Source organism: Pleurodeles waltl, chromosome 7, assembly GCF_031143425.1.
Source record: "Pleurodeles waltl isolate 20211129_DDA chromosome 7, aPleWal1.hap1.20221129, whole genome shotgun sequence".
Classification (NCBI taxonomy): Eukaryota; Metazoa; Chordata; class Amphibia; order Caudata; family Salamandridae; genus Pleurodeles; species Pleurodeles waltl.
This window is the reverse complement of record NC_090446.1, coordinates 1,245,938,680-1,245,958,628: the sequence shown is the minus strand read 5'-3', so window position 1 is coordinate 1,245,958,628 and position 19,949 is coordinate 1,245,938,680.

The window sequence follows — 19,949 nt, the reverse complement described above, 5'->3', positions numbered from 1 at the left end:
GGGCCCCCAGGCATGGCCCCGTCGCGCATTTCACTGCCCGAATTTCGGGCAGTGAAATGCGCGACGGGTGCTACTGCACCCGCTGCACATCAGCATTGCCGCCGGCTCTATTACGAGCCGGCTGCAATGTTGATGTGACATTTCCGCTGGGCCAGCGGACGGTAACACTGTTACCGTCCACTGGCCCAGCGGAAATGTCATAATAGGGAGCCAGAAATACCGCCGGCAATGGCGGTATTCTGTCTCCTGCGGCCTTGGCGGTCTTTTGAAAAGAGCGCCGAGGTCGTAATGACCCCCAGTATGTTTTAAAGCCGCCGGCCCTGATGGCATTCCTGGTGATCTTTCCCTGCATAACAAAGATAACTGGGCTGAGTACATGTTATTGCTATTCAATGCAATTGCTAGGGGAGCACCGATTCCCGAGTCGTGTACGGGCACGAGGTAGTACTTATCTATGAGAAAGGTGATAGGTCCTCACCTGGAGACTGAAGGGCCCATAAGTCTAATAGATACAATACAAAAGGTATTTTGTTGTGCTCTATTATTAAAAATCCACGACTGGATTACTGATAATAACATCTTGTCACCATTCCAGGCTGGCTTCAGGTTCAAAATGAGAACCATCAATCAGGTGTTTTGTTTCATACTTCTGTACTGGAAAGTTGTAGTGATAGGGAGGGGGAGTCTTCATGTAACTGTCATAGACCTGAAATCTGCATTCAACTTGATTCCTAGAGGCAAACTCTGTGAGGTGCTTAGTGACATGGGAATGCCACTTGTGAATCTAGCCATAATTGTTCATCTCCATGAAGCCAATTTTGCATGAGTATGTTGGGGAAAGCAAGGCGAGCTCACCGATCCAATAAGGGTAGTTAAGGGCGTACGGCAGGGATGTGTAGTGGCTCCAACCCTTTTTTCCTTTTTTCCTTCTTTCTGAATCAGGATGTTCAGCACCTCATTTCCCAGCCCTCAAATGCACCAGCCGTAGGTATGGATAAAATTGTTGGCTGATGACACCTTGATAGTGTCCAACACTCCGAGGGGACTTCAACTGCTGTTCAACTGATTTGAAAATCTGTGCGCCCTGAGAGGGTTAGAAATAAACACATCCAAAGCCAAGTTTATGGTGATCAACCCGTATAGATCTTATAGGGGGAGCTCCTCTCTGGTTTGTTCGAACCTAGAACAAGTTAGTACCTTTGAATACCCGGGGATTAATCTATCAGGCAAAATGTCCTGGAAAGCACATAGGCCCTCATTACAACCCTGGCGGTCAAAGACCGCCAGGGTTGAAGTGGCGATCGAACCGTCAACAGGCTGGCGGTACAATTCTCCATTTTTTTACCGCAGCGGTAGCACTGTGGTCACACCGCCGGGCCCAGCGGTTTTCCGCCATGATTGTCCCGGCGGTTATAATCGGCCAGGGCAGCGCTGCTTGTAGCGCAGCCTTGGGATCATGACTCCCCTTCCCACCAGCCTGTCCATGGCGGTAGAGACTGCCATGGAAAGGCTGGTGGGAAGGGGAGTCGTGGGCCCCTGGGGGGCCGTGCACTGCCCATGCACTTAGCATGGGCAGTGCAGGGGCCCCAAGGCACAGCCCTGTTGCAATTTTCACTGTCTGCCTGGCAGACAATGAAGAGCGCGGTGGGTGCTGCTGCACCCGCCGAACCGCCACATTGCTGCCGGCTCCATTAGGAGCCAGCTGCAATGTTATGGCCGACATTCCCGCCGGCCCAGAGGGGATGTCCAAATGCAGCTGGCAGATTTCGGGCCGGATGGGCGGCCGTCTGGCGGTACAACCTTGGCGGTCGGCCTCATCCGACTGCCAAGGTTGTAATGAGGGCCATATTAATTCCACATCCCTGAAGTTTAGCCAACTGGTAGGGGCTCTTTTAAGGGAGCACCACTCGTTCATTACTAGACCTATAGCTGCAGCCCTCCAGATCTATGAAATGAAGTCTGTCAGTGCAGCACTCTATGTGGTGGAACTTTCGGGTTCTGAGGACGTAAATGACCTCACTTGTACAGAACATATGTTCTTGAGAAAGCTTGTTTTTCTGCCCCCAAGTACCCCGCTCCTTCTCCTGCATTTGTATATGCCTCGCCAACCACTAGCAGCAACAGCTAGACTTAGACCATTGCTGTTTTGGAGGAGAATTATGGCTACTCCTCCTATGCCACGGCCTTTAGGTATGTCTGTTTGTTGGACACCTCCAAATAGATCAAATAGACCAATTCAGTCAAATAATCCTTGATCCCCATTGGGTTGGGAGATTTATGGAACTACCACCCCCCTTCGGGGCCTCTACCCAATAAAGAAAGGGTAAAGTCCTGTTATTGGAAATGGGTAGCACAGTCCATGTCTCTCCCCTCCGCTGTAGGGTGACTAACGAGTGAGTTTTGGGATTTCAAATCCACCTGGCTGTTGGAGTCCCATCTTGATGGTATCCTACACCCGAGTGATAGGAAGCTCTTCATGTAATTTTGATTGGGCTGTCTTCCCCTTAATACATTCACAACCAGATGGCAGAACAGAGCTTTCTCCAACTCGCATTGCCTCAGCTGTAATTTATGTCAGGAGTGCACTTCTCACGTTTTTTTTGCATGCCCTTCCTATGTTTCCCCACATAGGAAATGGCTTGCTCCAACTCGCAAATGGTTGGGAACTCGAGATCATGCCATAGCTATGAGGATTCTAAAATCGGATTCTAGCTTCCCTATTGCTATTGCCATTGCTAAGTTCCTTGGAGGCATTTGGCTCATTAGAAGGAAGCTGGTCAAGAATCCATAGCCCATCAATTTTCCCCTGCAGTTGCACTTTCTCTTACTAAATTTGACTCTGTAACTCATGAACTGTCTACTGCCCTGTACTGATGCCTTCAATATGTTTTTATCTATTTTATGGAAATATTTTTATGAAGTTTATTATCTATTGTCGTGTTGTGTGAATTTTATGGCACTGGATGCCGAAATAAAGCATTTATTGATATTGTTGGCACAAAGGGAAACACCACAATCTCTGCCACTTCACCGAAACACGCATGTTTTATGTTAGGACAGTTTCCCTAGAACATTAGCTGTTTTATTATTAAACATCTCTGTGCCCCCTATATGTTATAGGGAGAGTTCCAGCCACGCGTTTGCCACCACATGCTGTCGCTTCATTGCAGCTGTCTGCTGAGACTTGATGTCTTTCTCTACCTACATGAGAAAGACTCTTGGTAGACTAACAGTCATCTTTGCTACTATCAAATCCAGGTATGGGGAATTATGTCTACCTAGGGATTCTGAAGGGTGGATTAGGGCTAACACTGCTGTGCCCTAACATAGTACTTTAGTGACATAGGTTGGAATTCCAGCACCTAGCATTCTGACACTTTGGTGGGACTTTTCTTATGTTTCACTCTCTTTGTCGCATTATTATTATTATTGTGTTTTATCATCCTAATCATTGCAGTACATGGCATTTTATCTAGAACACAATTGATTCAATAAATTCTATTCAGGCAATTTTTGCTTCTTTTTGTCTTTGCGTGAGGCAAATATAACTAAGAAAAGAGGATGAGATCTGTTGCACCATGATTTCCCTGAGAAGTTAGAATGTCATGCATACTGCTGCAAATCACAACCTCTTTAGGTGCTGGTAAGGTACGGCTAGCTGGCTGAAAGAGTTAGCCTGCAGTTGTCATAAGGTGTGGAATTGGACTAGGTTCCCCACAGCATGGTGGTGCTGCCGTCCAAATCCAGCAGTCTCATTGGCACAATGAGAACTAACATGTACACGTCATCATGGTTTTGCTGGCTTCAATTTTTATATTTCTTTTGGATGTTGTAGCACTCAGATTTTTATGTGTGTCCATTTAATGTCTTTATTATAGGAGTTTGTTCACTGTAGTTTCTTTGATCCAGGCTCATAAGGTGTGTAAGTATATATGTAGGCAGCAGTGTGTGGGCATATTATTTTGCAATGTATTCTAATGAATTTAAATTGCCATTGAGTTTGTGGTTGTGCTGATGCACTGTCTCAACTGAACCCATGTTCATTTATTTTCATATATGTGCAAGTAGAGACGATTAAAAGCATGAGCAAAGTGAAAAATTATCTAGGACCCCCGACCTTCCAAGGGCCAACCTGGGAAACTGAACTTTCTCTCTATTCGACCTCTGTCTAGTCTATTTCTCTATCTAAAGATCTCTCCATCATTACCTACCTCCACCTCTCACTCTGTTTTCTTACCCAGTATTCAAGGCAGGACGTATTTCAACTGTTTTGTGTGACCCTGTATAGTTTAGTGCATCATTTAGTATTTTTAGCATAGTGTAGGTTTGAATTAGCAGGAAAAGGGTAATGAAACCAGAATACATTTCATACAGGGGCCATAAATATGCCTTACCGGGGCCCCCCAAAGTCCTTAAGGTGACATTGCGAGCAAGAACTTTAAAGTCTATTTTCACAGTCCATTAATTTGATAAACATTTGGTAAAGTTCATATTCGTTACGATTTTAGAAGAACATCTAAGTCCTCATTTTGTGATTCAAAGTAACATAACATAACTTGTATTTCTAAGGCACATGTTTAAGCTGAAGGCTATGCTGGTGCCGAATTACAGATGTTACTTTACTGTTACCCACCTCAATGATACTTGAGCTGCCTGGATTACAATCTGCAACCTTCAGGTGAAATACAATCTACTAAACCGGCAGACCTGACCTATTTAGATTAGTGACCAAAAAACACAAAATACAAAAAACAAATGTAGGTGCCGAAAACAAGCCTCAGGAGATCTCCACCTTTGCTACCGAATGCCAGTGTTGCTGTTGCAAAATCTAGCAACTACTGATTCCACCACACTCCTCTTTCTTCCACCACCCTACACTACTTGCATCTTTCTCATGCAGGTTTATTTTTATCCTTGGTTTCACCCTTGTTGCTGTTTTCCTACCTTTCTCTTCCTCCTTTCCACCAAAATGTCTTTTTAGGTATTTTCTAAGACAGTGCTTGCGATATCGTGTGCAAGACATATTGTTTTCATACAGTGAGATTAAATCCCGCTCATTAGTTACTATTGGTTGGCTTTATAGTCACTCTTGTTTGTTTGCTTCTTAGTCACAAGAGTGCATGCATTTTCCCACTATCTCCCACCTGTGCTTCTCTCCCTTCCGTGTTGCGATCTGTATTACTTTCTCTCTTCCATTTGCTTTCCCCCACTGCACCAGTGCTGTCTTTTAATTTCTGTGCTTTGTCCCTGCTAGTGCCACATTGTTGTCTTTCACCTGTTGCTCCCCCCTACCCATGCTCCTGTGTTGCTTCCCCCACCCACGCCTCTGTGTTACTTCTGCCCCTCGTCCTGCATGTTGCTTCCTATAGGGGCTTTAAAATCCCAACTCAAGTTGCTTCTGCCCCGCTTTTGCTTCTCCTCCACCCGCTTTAAAAATGCATTCAGGCTGTTCTTAGTTTTTAGTTACCTTATTCAACTCTGATCGGTAGCTAAAAAGAACAAGCATTTGTAATGCAATGGGTCTCGCGTTTTACACGCATTAGAGCTATTAACTTTGTAAATTCCTAACTCGACTTTTCTTGCCACATAAATTGAAAATGAAATTTAAAACAGTTGAGATAAGCAAGTCGATTCAAAGCGCCACAGCCGCCATGAGCATAAGCACGGAGGAGAGACACACAAGGAAAAAAGAAGTTTGCTCGCAGTCAAACGTATGGCAAAAGTGAAATTATCCATGTAACAGGGTTGATGGCCAAGGAGGTAACAAAACCGCCCCAAGGAGAAACAAACTTAAAGCACTTACCAATGATTACAAAGGATTTTTGAAAGGTAAGCCTACAAACGGAACAACAATGATGGGTGTGCATGGTTAAAAGCCCATAGATAGATTGCAACAGGTCAAAGTGCTTGCGCGCTCGACCTAAAAAACGTGCCTTGGGCCTACTGTTAAACCATGTATCTGCCCTGTGTATGCTTTCTTTGTAGCCACATCACTGGCATGAAAAGTAAACAGTCATTTGTTGATCAGAAAAAGGAATGTAACTTTTGTTTACAATCTCAAAAAGGACACCTGCTTTTAAGCAGCCCTAGTTCCTTACCCTTTTTTTGCAAGTCGTACTCGCAAAGCTGGTTTAGTACATTGCACATACCACTTTTGCATTTGCACACCCTGTGATTGTGTAAATTGCAGGGTTTGTGAAAACAAACATGTTTAGTACATTGGGTCCTTCTTAAAAAAAACTGCCTCTTTACCCTCTCACGTCACACAACATCACATAGTCTGTTTTCCATGTCACAAAGGAATGCATGCCATGTGCAGGGGCGAGGGGAACCTTTCTTGCAATCCTGACCTCTAAAACTCCACCTATGACTGTCCTCTGGCTGTCTGAATAATCTGTCAGAAGATGTCACATCAGAAACTGGTGTAAACCCCTAGAGAGGTCCCCTGTGCAGCACAGAGCTGCTCTCGCCGGATATTTTGTTGAACGCAGAGTATTATTATGTACTTGCAGTCTGCGATTATAGAAAGCAAACTTCCATGCCCTTTTCAAGCTCTACTGGAGTCAAAGCATATAGTGCGATCCGGCGTGGTGAGTCTCATCACATGTAAAGTGAAGGCTTGTTTTAAGCTACTGGAACAAAAGGTGTGAGCGATTCCGAGTTTCTAGCAATGTTTCAGGATACTGTGCCATATGTCTACGCCCCAACCTGCAAATGAGGTTCTCTTGTAGCATTATGGCAAGATGTCAAGAAAACCAGTGGGCTGCCTTTATGTGCTGCATTGATACTCTTGACTTAAAAAGTGGTAAAGGGAGAATACAGGGGCCACACAGACGATGAATGAAATTCAGCGTATCCAATTGGTTTTTTTTTCTTTCCTTACTACCCCTTTCTACTCCTTTTCTTTTATTCCACACTAGCGGGAGAGATGCTGACAGTATCGATTTGTAAAGGTTCGTTTAACAGGGCATGACCTTATGAAGGTAGTGTCTAGAGGTCTCAGGGCGAGCTTTGTTTGTTCGAAGGTAGCCTGACCCTGTGATCATAAAACAAATGTCAGCGACAGGCTCTATAGACATATTTGCTTGACTGTTTGATAACATGGTGGTCAGAGAGCTATCTACTCCTGGCTTGAGGCAGACCTATCTAAGGAGAAACTGTGAGATTTCATGGCAGGTTGGTGCCTAGCAAGGGCAGGGAAGCCTGCTCTTGAGTAATTCATGCTTCTACTTGACTCAGCACTGCTGATCCTTTAAGAAATAATTTTCAGTTTTGCCATTGTGTCACCAGAACTGCACGTGTATTCCTTAATTTCGTTGTTTGTTTGGGTCTTCACAGAGAGAAACGTATTCACTGGAGGGAAGTACTTAAAATAACATGATTGTGTTCAGCTTGTCCGATGATGACTGTACGCACATTTCCTGCTCAGACTTCGTAGGTCGACATTTGCCAAAGACCACACATTTCATCACTCAATAGCCAGGATTTGGATACACCGTCTTTCCTTTCTTATTAGAATTTATCACCATCAGACCACACCGTGATACATGTCGAAAGGCAAGAAAGTATTCTTTCAAATACATCCATACACTGTTTTACTTTCAAGGGCTGAGCCAATGTAATCGCCTCCACTGGAGCCCATGTCACCCTGGCGTACGTCTTCGTTCTGCCCTCTATCGCCTTTAGAATGCCCTCTGTGCCAGATGTGCTGTGAAAGAGGCCAAAGGGTTATCGGGAATATATCTGGCAAGTCTTCACGACCACTCCCCATCCTCCTGCACGATGCTCCACGACTTTGGGAATATAAAGTGACTAGAACATTAAACAAGCATTTGCAATGCAACGGGTCTCGCGTTTGCTCATGTTAGAGCTGATAGCGTTGTAAACTCATTACCCGACTTTTCACCTATCAGCAAAGGTGCATTTATGTACGTAACCCGAAAAAGTGCAATTAACTATGCAAAGCGCTCGACTTCTGCCAAGCGAAATCGCGCTAGTAAATTAGAGAAAAAGTATTCCACAAGCCGGACAGAAAACAGCGAGCCTCGCATGTTTTTTGTACTTGGTCAATGCGCTCGAGGAGGGCTAGCCACCGGAAAAGGCATGACGTATGCATGCCTTCGACTAATGAAAGCAAGCAGATTTTATTAGGCAAGCCCACAAACCAAAAAAAAAACACTGACGTGACGTTGACAGGCACATGCTATCCCAGGCTCAACCCTAAAAAAGAGCTCTTTTGTAGGCATGCACCTACAAAATGACATGACTAGCTGCATCAAAAGCATTTTTTATTATTTAGTCATGCCACATACATCAATAATGGTGTGCCACAAAGGTAACACAATTGGCAAAGCCTGTAGGTTTCAAAGGTGAGACCTATTAGTGTTGCCAATGCTTGTCCCCAAAAATAAGTGCTGGCACCCACCACCTACAGCCACAAGCACAAATTACAACAATAAGTTGTTTGGTGGAATGCTTTAATTAATCTCAGTTGCCGGTAATCGATTGGGCCGCATTCCAGTCTGCCAATTTTTGCTTACCATGTTACTATAAACAAAAGCCTGCCTTAAGGGAGTCAGTGCCAACCCTGCTCCTTCTGGAAATGGTTCATCTCAAAATGCCAAGCAAGGACCCCTCCAGAAGGGCCAGGAAAAACTCCTTACACCATTTTCACCATAGTTGGGGCACATCAGTAGGATGTAGCTTGTGTCCTATGGAACAGTGAGCATGGCATTTATGTCTGGGCATCAGCTGCAACAAAAAGAAGGTGATGGATGAATGCTTAAATGAATCTCAGTTTCTGAGAAACGTACAGGGCCACATTCCAGTTCATCATTTTTCATTCAATGTTCCTTTCTTGACAACTGCCCCACTTATGTAATTCAGTACCAACCCTGCTCTTCTTGAGAACATTGTGTTTCAAACTGCCAGGCAAGGCCCCATATGGAAGGGACCACAACTCCACACAGGTTTTGCGCTGCTTGGGGCTCATCAGTAAGATGTAAATTGAGTCATGAGGTACAGTGATCATGGGACCCTCATCTGGGCATACTCTTCACACTTAGGGTACTAACTGCAACTGTCTCTCACAAGCACAAATTAAGCACCAATTTTCTGGACTCCTGATTCTGCCCTGACCATGTGTTTGTGTCCAAAACGGGTTTCAAGTTGTGCGCGGAAACACATTCTCAATTTATTGTGTTGTACAATTTTATTAGGAAAATACAGGTGAGATTTTCCCCTTGGTGGGAAAAGGGCCTTAAGTTGGGCAAAAACTTCCCAAAATCCAGTGTGGAACTCGAAAAACAGTTAGTACTTTTGTATCTTGTGATTACAGTACCACATGCTATCAGTAATTATTTGTGCAGGATTACCAGTGCAGTTCTACCACACAATTTATTATATGTCTGTTATTGTAGAACAACCTATGGAGTGAATACATTTAAAGCTGAGGGTTAGCACTTTTTGTTATAGCATGAGTGCATAGTACAAATCGAACTACTTAATAGGGACATACAGCTTGCAGATGATTTCTGCAAATATGCAGAGCCTTGTCTTTTAATAGAAGTTGCATTGGAAGATCAATGTTGTGTCAAAAACTAAATTCCAGAAAATTATTTTGGATAACACTTTTGAAATCTAACAAAACACAGGTACATCAGCAGATCCAGCATTTCACAGAAAAGTGGAACCATCGCTGCATGTTGAAAACAAGTTTAACAAGATATATCGTTTTGGGGTATCGAAGGAGACAATATGAAATATAGTAGGCTTGCAACTTCCATCTCGTTTGCCAAAAGAGAAAATATTTGTACTTAAATTAAGCTATCAGACGGCTTAGCAATACTTTAAAAAAATCTTTATCTTAAATGACTAACACAAAATCAATTGCTAGTCAAATAAATAATTTAACCAGCAACTGATTGCTAATGGTTCACTTTAACTGCTGGCACAGAGGAGTGATAACCCACAGAGTTCACTTGCAGCTTTTATTTTTGTCTAGAAAGATTTCCTAAAGTATTGCAACTGTGGAGGTCATTCGTAAGGCCTCAGTCATTCAATGTAAGGTGCAAAGGGAAATTTGCACCCAAATCAAAGTTGGAACTTATACGCAAGTGTTGCAATAGCCATGGCCACACTAAAAGCTCATGAAATTGTGCTTTGGAGAAACGTCAATAAACTGAGTTTTGCATGTGGCAATCGAGGGATGGCGTAAGGTAATCCCATGCTATCTCCCGTTTTAGCCTACAAATTTCAGCATAGGGCGGTATTAAACCAGAAGGGAACAACCTCATCGGGCAATAGTAGCGCCGTGGTGTGTTTAATGAGATTCATTGAGCAAAATAATACCACGGATCACTCTCTTGGTGTTGATTTAGAGAGACTCGTAAAGTTCATTCTTCCCAAGCTGACAAGCAAGAGTTTCAGAGTTACAGAAATGCAAAACAAATGTCTTAAAGCTGCATTTGAACAAACTCGGACTGTCTGTTTCTTCTCTAGTGTGCGCTGGTATTCCACAGCTTAGACATACTTATGGAAAATGCATGGCCGCCCCACCTAGGGGAAGTAAAGCAGGAGCCCTAGACCACAAAGCGTTGTGTACCAGGCATAATGATTTAAACTTAATACAGCCTTTCCTGGAGGCAAGGAAGCTTTTAAAGGAGGGTGTCACACGGTCATGCCAGTGGAAACTGCAGAGGGATTCCATCTCTGCATTTTGCCACCAACATTTTATGTACTAAATAATCACAGATTCACAGGTACACGCTATTAATAAAATTCATTTAAGAGAATCTACAGATAAAGTATTACTCACAGACTTTCTATATTTCTCTATGGATGTGGAAAGATGCAGAAGGAAGAAATCAGATCTCCTTTGGCAGGTGGCGGGGATGGCTCCAGCCAGTCCAATTTTAGTCTTGGTAGGGTCTATAATTACATGGTTGATGCACATCCAACAATTTAATCCTAAAAGATAGAAGTCAAGGGCCTGAGTTTCTTGCTGAGTTGATGGAATGAATTCCAAAATAAACTAGAAATTCTCAGCAACTATGCCTGATCCATAGGGAACTTCTAGCTTATATACTATATTCTAAACCTGGTTATTCCCTACTATGGCGTACTTAGCAACAGTTGACAATAAAATGTGTTGCCCACTGTTGCTACCTCGTAAAGGTCTTCCAAGCCAGGCTGACAGGGTTCTCTGAGAGCCTGTTATCACAGTGCTACTTGTCTGCTTTGACTGAAAGCAGAAAGCATAATTTCAGGAGGGGTATGGAAGGCAGGGAAGGTGGTGGGGGCTGAAATATGGCAGCTAAGGTATTTTTTCACATTTGCATCAGGGAGGAGAGCCTATGTTATGTATGGCTCCCTAATACTCTTCTGCCTCTCCGTGTATCAGACAATATGACCGCATTGCTTGGTAAAGCCATGCATTATTAAGCCACATGGTATTACATGCCATAAGCAGCAATGCGTTGTAATGCCTATGGGGTAAAGCTCTGCATTGTAAAGTCTGATACTCATCAAATACTAGCCCTTCTGTCCTTGCAGTCCTTGTGACAAGATGACTGAAGAGGATGGTGGTTTTCCCGAAGACATTCTGCAGTCAATAAAACTATCACTTCAGATAGCTGTTGGTAGAAATGGCATCAGCGGTAGAGCTCTAGTTAGGTAGACCCCTTTACACTATTCTCACACACTTTTCCAGTTTGATGCTATGACGACCATTATGGTAGTCTAAACTTGATACGATTTATGGATTTCTTCATATACTAGGACAAAGTTGTAGTGCATTAGAAACATTCATGTTTTTCATGAATTGAGGCTGCTTAGTGTTGGGTTGGTCTTATGGGAAAAGGGCTAATAGCTCTGCCAGGCCAGCACAATGAGGAACTATAAGTATGGTGAGAGCATGTTAGCCATTTAACAATGCTTGCACCTCATGATTCTGTAGCTTGGGTTATGTTTTCTGTAGCCACTAAGGACTGTCCACAGCACCTTCACGTCATTTATTTGAGTGGTAACCAAAAAAGGGATCCATAGATTGGAAGTATGTATTCCTTTGTTAACTTTTCTTAATCTGTCTGCCTTTCTGATTCTGAACTCCTTTAAATTTATATAGCAATCAGGTAAGCCAGCTGCGCTCACCTCCTATCATAACAGAACTTAAAATGCTCTCTCTTATATGATGGATTGCAGAGTGGTCGGCATATTTTCAAGAACTCACGATTTTGACAGGTAAACAATATTTAAGATGAAGTGAGCTAAAGAAGTGCGCCCATTATCAGTTATTTAGGGGAGAGACGTTTGGGAAATGACTGCAAACCGAGGTTCTTGTTGGAGTTCACAAACTCAAAAGACTAACCACCCCTGCATGCATTCGTGGTCTACAGTTGCACTGGGTATTCTTTAGTGAATTCCTAGCAAGAGTAAACCCAAATCTAAACTGAAAATAACTTTAAAAATCGAGTCACATGTAAAGCAGAAGAGAAGGTTGGTCTTCAAGGTAAATTGATAATGACTGCTAGCTGAAAATATTCAAGTGCCAGTTGGTCTCACCTTTCACGGAGCATCAATAGTTTGTGAAAGGATTTATATGTAATGAGATGGTAACTGTATAAATCAATCAATATTATAAGTATGACTTTAATGAATTACAATAGGAAAGAACACCTGGTAAAAGGGACAAGTGCTAAATAGGCAACAATGAACTGTGTAAGAGGGACATAATGGCCCTCATTACAACCCTGGCGGTCGGTGTTAAAGCGGAGGTAATACCGCAAACAGGCCGGCGGAAAAAAAATGGGATTACGACTGTGGCAGAAACCGCCAACATAGACAGCCACTTTAACACTCCAACTGCCACGGCGGTACAAACAAACAGCGCGGCAGACACCGCCAACAGACAGTCCGAAGACAATGTACCGCCCACCCTATCACAAGATGCCTATCTGCCACCTTTTCCGGGGCGGAACCAATGCGGACAAAAACACGGCGGTAACAGTACACAGAAGTGAAAACACTCGCCTCTCCACACCCCACGAGGAACCAGGACGCCATGGAGCCCGAATTGCAGATACTGCCGATGCTGGTCTTTCTTCTCTTCTATCAGGAGCACCAATGACGGCGGCGACGACCACGATGAGTACTGCACCTACAACACAGGGGAGGGGAGAGGGAAAAGAGAGTGACACACACACGCAACACAACACCCCCACCCTCAACCACAATACCATTCACACAAATACATGCAGCAACAGTACGCATACGCCCCCCACCCCCTTGAAGAATGCAAGGACAAAAGGAATTGATTTGAACGAATGTAATCATGTGAAATCTCATTATCAAAGTTCAAAATCCACTAAATGCAATTATGTACACCAACTACACAAGTCCGAATAGTGCACCAATCATTGTCCGTGGACCACTGGGCCCAAAATGCATGGGTGAAGCCCACACATGATACCTGACTGGAAACGGAGAGAACACTGCAGGGGCATCAGATCGAAATGAAACAGGCACCTCAGGGGGAGGGGGAGCACCTCAGCCAGATGAACGCACGACGCCACTGCTGCACGAGGGGGCTCCATGCCCATTGATGTATCCTGGGGAGTGCAAAGCCACAGTCTCTCAAGTCACTCCAGTGGGTGGTTTGCCCACTGCTTTATCCTGGGGAATGCAAAGCCACAGTCTCTCAAGTCTCCCCAGTGGGTGGTTTGCCCACTGCTTTATCCTGGGGAGTGCAAAGCCATAGTCTCTCAAGTCTCTCCAGTGGGTGGTTTGACCACCGCTGTATCCTGGGGAGTGCAATGCCACAGTCTCTCAAGTGGATGCCTTTCTCGACTGGTTCTGGAGGGGGCTTTATGCCCAGAGTGCTTCATCCTGCCATGGACTGTGGTAGTGGATGTGATACTCCACTGGTTCTGGAGGGGGCTTTGTGCCCAGAGTGCTTCACCCTGCCAAGGACTGAGGTAGTGTATGTATTTCTCTACTGGTTCTGGAGGGGGCTTGGTGCCCAGAGTGCTCCACGTGCAGTGTGGCCGGTACAATTCCCTCACCTGGGTGTGTGTGCCACGAGATTGCCGAGGTACAGGTAGAATGATACGCCATGGAGGCTGCGACATACCCCACACTGCTGCGGCTTCGCATTCCACCTGCAGGTGACAACTGTGATGACAGTAATGTTTCATGGAAGCTGCCCATGGTCCTGGAACTCACCACCAGCCTCGGACGACTGACCACTGGGGATGGTAGGCATGTCTGCAGTGGTGTCACTGTCCGAGGACGTTGCGGGGCCGCTGGTGGTGCTTGCGGCGGTGTCAGTCGTGGTGGTGCTTGCGGCAGTGTCAGTCGTGGTGGCGCTGGCTGCGGGGTCCGTCGTGGCGGTGCTGGCTGTGGGGTCTGTGGCGGAGGTGCTGGCTGCGGGGTTGGTGGCGGTAGTGCTGGCTGCGGGGTCTGTGGCGGCGGTGCTGACGGCGGGGTCTGTGGTGGCAGGCATGTGTCAGCACCTGCTGAGGGAGAAAGCTGGATGTCTCCTGCAGCCTCGGACGGCTGCCCACCGGGGAAAAGGCTGGGGGCTGTTGCAGCAGTTGTAGAGCTGCCGGAGGCGGTGCAGGTGGCGGTGTTCGCTGCCATACAGGTTGGGGTGGACGTGGAGAAAAGGTGTGACACTGGTCCCTCAGTCAGTGCCACCCCTCTCCTGACCTGAACTTCAGTTTTTGGCCCTTCCTAACCTTTGATGGTGGTAAAATGTGTTGCCAGTATCCCCTTTCGTTTTCGCTGAACCCTTGATGGCAGGTGTTTTCGGCTTCTCCCTCTGGGATGTGGGCACCTTTTTAACCTTGGCAGGTAGCGGAATGTCCTTGCCCTCGCTCCGTGGCACACTGGCAGCCCTGATGGTTGGCACACTCCATGACCCCGCAGTTGCTGCCACCACTGTGCCTGGGGATGTGGTGGCTGAGGTGCTGGGCTGGGACCTGGAAAGCCTGGCCCTAGGGGAAGGACGTAGGGGGGAGGTGTAGGGAGTGGTCAATGTTAGCCAGGAAAAGTGTTTTAAACACACTGGGATGGGAAGAGGGAGGGGGTTTGGGAGTGGAGGAAGAGGTAGTGGTTGTAGGAGGTGTACGTCTGCTGAATTTGGGTGAAGGTGCATGGGCTGGAGGCTGTTGTGAGGTGGATGGCTGTTGGGTGTGTGTGTGCCTGCGTTTGTGTACTTTGGGAGGAGGGCTCACTAACACACTGGGAGAGGACACTGGGGATGTGTGAATGGTAGTGGGGGTGGTGAGTGCACGTGAGCGGTGTGTGGCGATGGGCGTGTTGGTGATGGAGGTAGTAGCTGAGGATGCAGTGCATGCAGGTGTGAGTGGAGACGAGACTGGGAGGGAGGAGGGAGACGTGGAGGAGGGGGACACAGTGGAGGAAGTGGATGTTGGTATGTGTGCATGGGTGTGATGCTTGTGTAGGTGATGTGAGGTGCTTATGTAGGCCTGAGCCACTCTTGTGTGTTGATGTGTATGCATGCTGGTCTTATGGTGTGCTTGGGAAAGGCTGAGGTACAGGGGATTGGGTGTGGGTGGAGGAGATTGGAGGGGGGAGGCTGGACACAGGGACAATGGCTGCCATCAGTGCTGAGGCCAGAGCCTGGAATGCTCTCAGTTGGGCTGCCTGGCCAGAATGAATGCCCACCAGGTATGCATTTGTTTGTTGCAAATGCCTCTCAACACCCTGGATGGCATTCGGAATGGTAGACTGCCCAACAGTGAGGGATATCAGTGAGGTCAATAGCCTCCTCAATGAGGGCAGCAGGGCTGACTGGGGCAGGGCCTGAAGTGCCTGGGGTGAAGGAGATACCCACCCTCCTGGGGCGGGCACGGGACACACGCTGAGGGGCTGCTGGGAGGGCGGTGCTGGTAGGGGGGTGGCGGCTGTACCTGTTGATGCAGTGGGGCCCGCCACCGCAAGGGAGCTCCCATCAGAGGTGGAGTCGCTGTTGCTGGTCTCTGCTCCTGTCCCCGCCGTGGAGCTCCCCTTGCCCTCCGTCCCACTGGTGGCTTCAGACTCCATTGCTTCACCCTCCAGGGCCAAGTGGGATGCAGCTCCCTCCTACTCCGGTGCCAGTGCCCCTCTGCCTGATGATGTTATTGCACACAAGAACAGGGAGACCACAAAAAGGGGGGGGGACAGAAGAAAGACATGTTTAGTGCATGCAACACCACTACCGTTAGCGGACACAACAGACAGTGAGCATCCCTCTGCACTACGCCATGCACTTATAGTTGCTAGATTAATCACATGCCCATGGGGTACGAGGCCTAAGCCCAATTGCTGCACACCTGGAAGTCACAGGAGTCTGACTAGGTGTAGATGGCTCTAACCACTAGTAGGGTTAGGGTGCCACATAGCCTGCCTCACAAGGGACCTTGCCTACCAAGATCGCCCTGGCCTAGGGGAACCCACTGCCCACCTCCCCGCCCAGACACCTCGTAATGCGTGCAAAGTCAGCTGAATTAGAGTGTACTCACCCCCTTGTGGCTGCGGTGATGCCCTCAAGTGCCCATCCAACTCCAGATACCCCACCGCCAGGATCCGGAACATCAGGGGGGTCGTGGTGCGACGGGCACCCCTCCCACATTGGGAGGCCATCCCCAGCTGGGCCTCTGCCGTCTTCTTGCACCAGCAGCGCAGGTCCTCCCATCTTTTACGGCAGTGGGTGCTCCGTCTGTGGTGGACCCCAAGGGTCCGGACGTCCTTGGCGATGGCACGCGAATTACCCTTCTTCTGGTGGGTGCTGACCTAGAGGAATGGTACAGGGGGAAAGGACATTACTTACCCGTTCGGACCGTCATACTCATTGCCCACCATTCCCACACTTGCCGTGACGCACATACACTCACCATCCGCACATGCAGGCCTCAGCCCCCCCCATGTATTTTCCATCCACACCACTCAAAACAGGCATTACCCATGCAGCATGCTCACAGTGTACTCACCTGTTTGTCTGGAGGACTGTACAGTTGCGTGTACTGGGGGAGGACCACATCCACTAGTTTCTCCAACTCCTCCGAAGTGAAGGCAGAGGCCCTTTCCCCAGACACATGAGCCATCGTCGATCCAGACTGAGGTCACAGCAGCACTTGCAGTGTAGGTCCTCTCCTGTTGAAGGTCAGGTATCAATTGAGTGAACAGACAGAAAATGGCGGTCACGTCCGCGGCGGTGCGTATCGTCACCGCCGGCGTACATCGTCATTGGCTCCTCGGACCCATAGGGCCCAATGTTAACCATAGCAGAATTGTGTGACGATGTACAACGCCAGCGAAGTTACCTCACATTCCCTTGTCCCACCTTACAGGTCAGGCAGCCGTCATTTCAGGGGGCCACAAGGCATTAGTAATAGCTGTGCCACACCTATGTAGGCCTGGAATACTCACAATTACAGGCACATTGCGGATTAATAAATTTGTGCAAGTCACATTTTGGGATACCTCAGTGTTGGCTCAATCTCTGCTCGCTGTTCTCCTCCATAGGGCACGTCTGCTGGGGCAGGTGATGAGATGGCGGCATCCTCCGGTGTACAGACCACTGGTGGACCTGTCAACAATGGAAGAGAGACAGATAATAGTCACATACAGACTTGATCGGGCAACAATCCAGGAACTGTGTGCCCAGTTGGAGCCAGGCCTGATGTCAGCTATCGGCCATCCCACAGGGATACCCTCTCTAGTGCAGTTCCTGTCAGTACTCCATTTCCTGGCAAGTGGTTCCTTTCAAATAACAGTGGCCATTGAATAAGGGATGTCCCAGCCAATGTTCTCCAACTTGTTGTCCAGAGTGTTGTCTGCCCTGCTGAAACACATGCGCAGATACATCTTGTTCTCTCACATGGAGGATTTGCCTAAAGTCAAAGGTGACTTCTATGCCCTGGGACATATCCCCATCATCATTGGTGCCATTGATAGGACACATGTGGCATTGGTACCCCCCGCAGGAGTGAACAGGTGTACAGAAACCGGAAGAGCTACCATTCTATGAATGTGCAGATGGTGTGTTTTGCAGACCAGTAGATCTCCCATGTGAATGCCAAGTTTCCTGGCTCAGTGCATGATGCTTACATTCTGAGGATTAGCAGCATCCCTTATGTGATGGGGCAACTCCGGAGGCACTGTGTGTGGCTAATAGGTGAGGCAAGGACCCAATACAGTGTGAATAGATGTACGGGTATGGGGTTGTCCCTAAGGGTTATTGTGTGTCTAACAGTTGTCCCTCGATATTTGCAGGTGACTCTGGTTACCCCAACCTGTCATGGCTACTGACCCCAGTGAGGAATCCCAGGACAAGGGCAGAGGAACGCTACTATGAGGCACATGGGCGAACTAGGAGGGTGATCGAACGAACCTTCGGCCTCCTGAAGGCCAGATTCACGTGCCTCCATATGACAGGTGGTTCTCTCTTCTACTCACCAAAGAAGGTGCGCCAGATAATCGTGGCCTGCTGTATGCTGCACAAACTGGCTTTGCGACGGCAGGGGCCTTTTCTGCAGGAGGATGGGCCAGCTGGTGGTCTTGTGGCAGCTGTGGAGCCTGTGGACACTGAAGAAGAGAAGGCAGAAGAAGAGGATATCGACAACCGAAACAACATCATCATGAAATACTTCCACTGAGACACAGGTAAGAAGATGTCACTGCCTCCCACATCTCATACAATTTCTGGAGCTAGCAGAAGTCTGTCATTTTCACTCAGTGTATGGACCCTGACTTGTCACTTTGCCTTTCCATTTCAAATATGTGGGTCCCACTTTGTGCCCTCTGCTATAGTTCCTCCAGGCCTACAGCTGTGTTACATTGGTATGTGCACAAGTAAATTGACATTGCTATATTCCATGGTTATTGCAATTTCACGTTTATGAAAGCACAGACTGACTCCAGATTGTTTTGTGAAGTGTGTTTATTTCTGTGCTAATAAGTGGAGGGGGTTGTAAAATGGTCTGGGGGATGGTGAAGGAATGTCCATGGCATAGTCCAGTCTATTTGTTTCACAGGTGCATTGTCCAAAGGGACATAGGAAGTGGAGCAATGGCAGTTGAAGGATGGACAGGGTGATATTGTGGGACAGAAGGGTGACATTAAGGAGAGTATTATTTCCTGGCGGGGGTCTTGGCAATGTTCTCTATCTTGTTCCTGGATCTCAGGGACGTTTGCGGGGTGGTTCTCCATCTGCAGGGGGTGGGGTGCTGGTGTCGTGTTCCTGTGACGGTGCCTCCTGTCCACTAGCGACGACGGAGGCGGAGGGCTGTTCATCATCCAGGCTAGTGTCAGGGGCCCCTTGTTGTGCCACTGTGTCCCTCCTGGTGTTGACAAGGTCTTTCAGCACCCCTGCAATGGGGACCAGGGTGTTGTTAATGGACTTCAAGTCCTCCCTGATCCCAAGGTAGTGTTCCTCCTGCAGTCGCTGGGTCTCCTGAAACTTGGCCAGTACAGTTGCCATCGTCTCCTGGGAATGATAGTAAGCTCCCATGATGTTGGAGAGTGCCTCGTGGAGAGTTGTTTCCCTGGGACTGTCCTCCCCCTGTCACACAGCAGTCCTCCCAGCTTCCCTGTTTTCCTGTGCCTCTGTCCCCTGACCCGTGTGCCCACTGCCACTGCCCCTGGGTCCATGATCGTCCTGTGTTAGTGGGGTTGCCTGGGTTCCCTGTAGTGGTGGACACACTGCTGATTGACGTGTCCTGGGGACAGAGGGATGGGCCCGCTGGGTGGGTGCTGTGCTGGTGTTTCCTGCGGGGGGAGGCTCTGTGGTGGCTTGTGCCAGTGTCAGGGGAACCGACTGTTCCAGGGTCCCTGATGGGCCTGGCTAGTCATCTTGATCCAGTTGTGCAGAGCTGCTGTCATCACTGTGGGTCTCTTCTGTGGGGGGACTGGATATGTCTGGCACCTCCTGTCCGGTGACGTTGGGT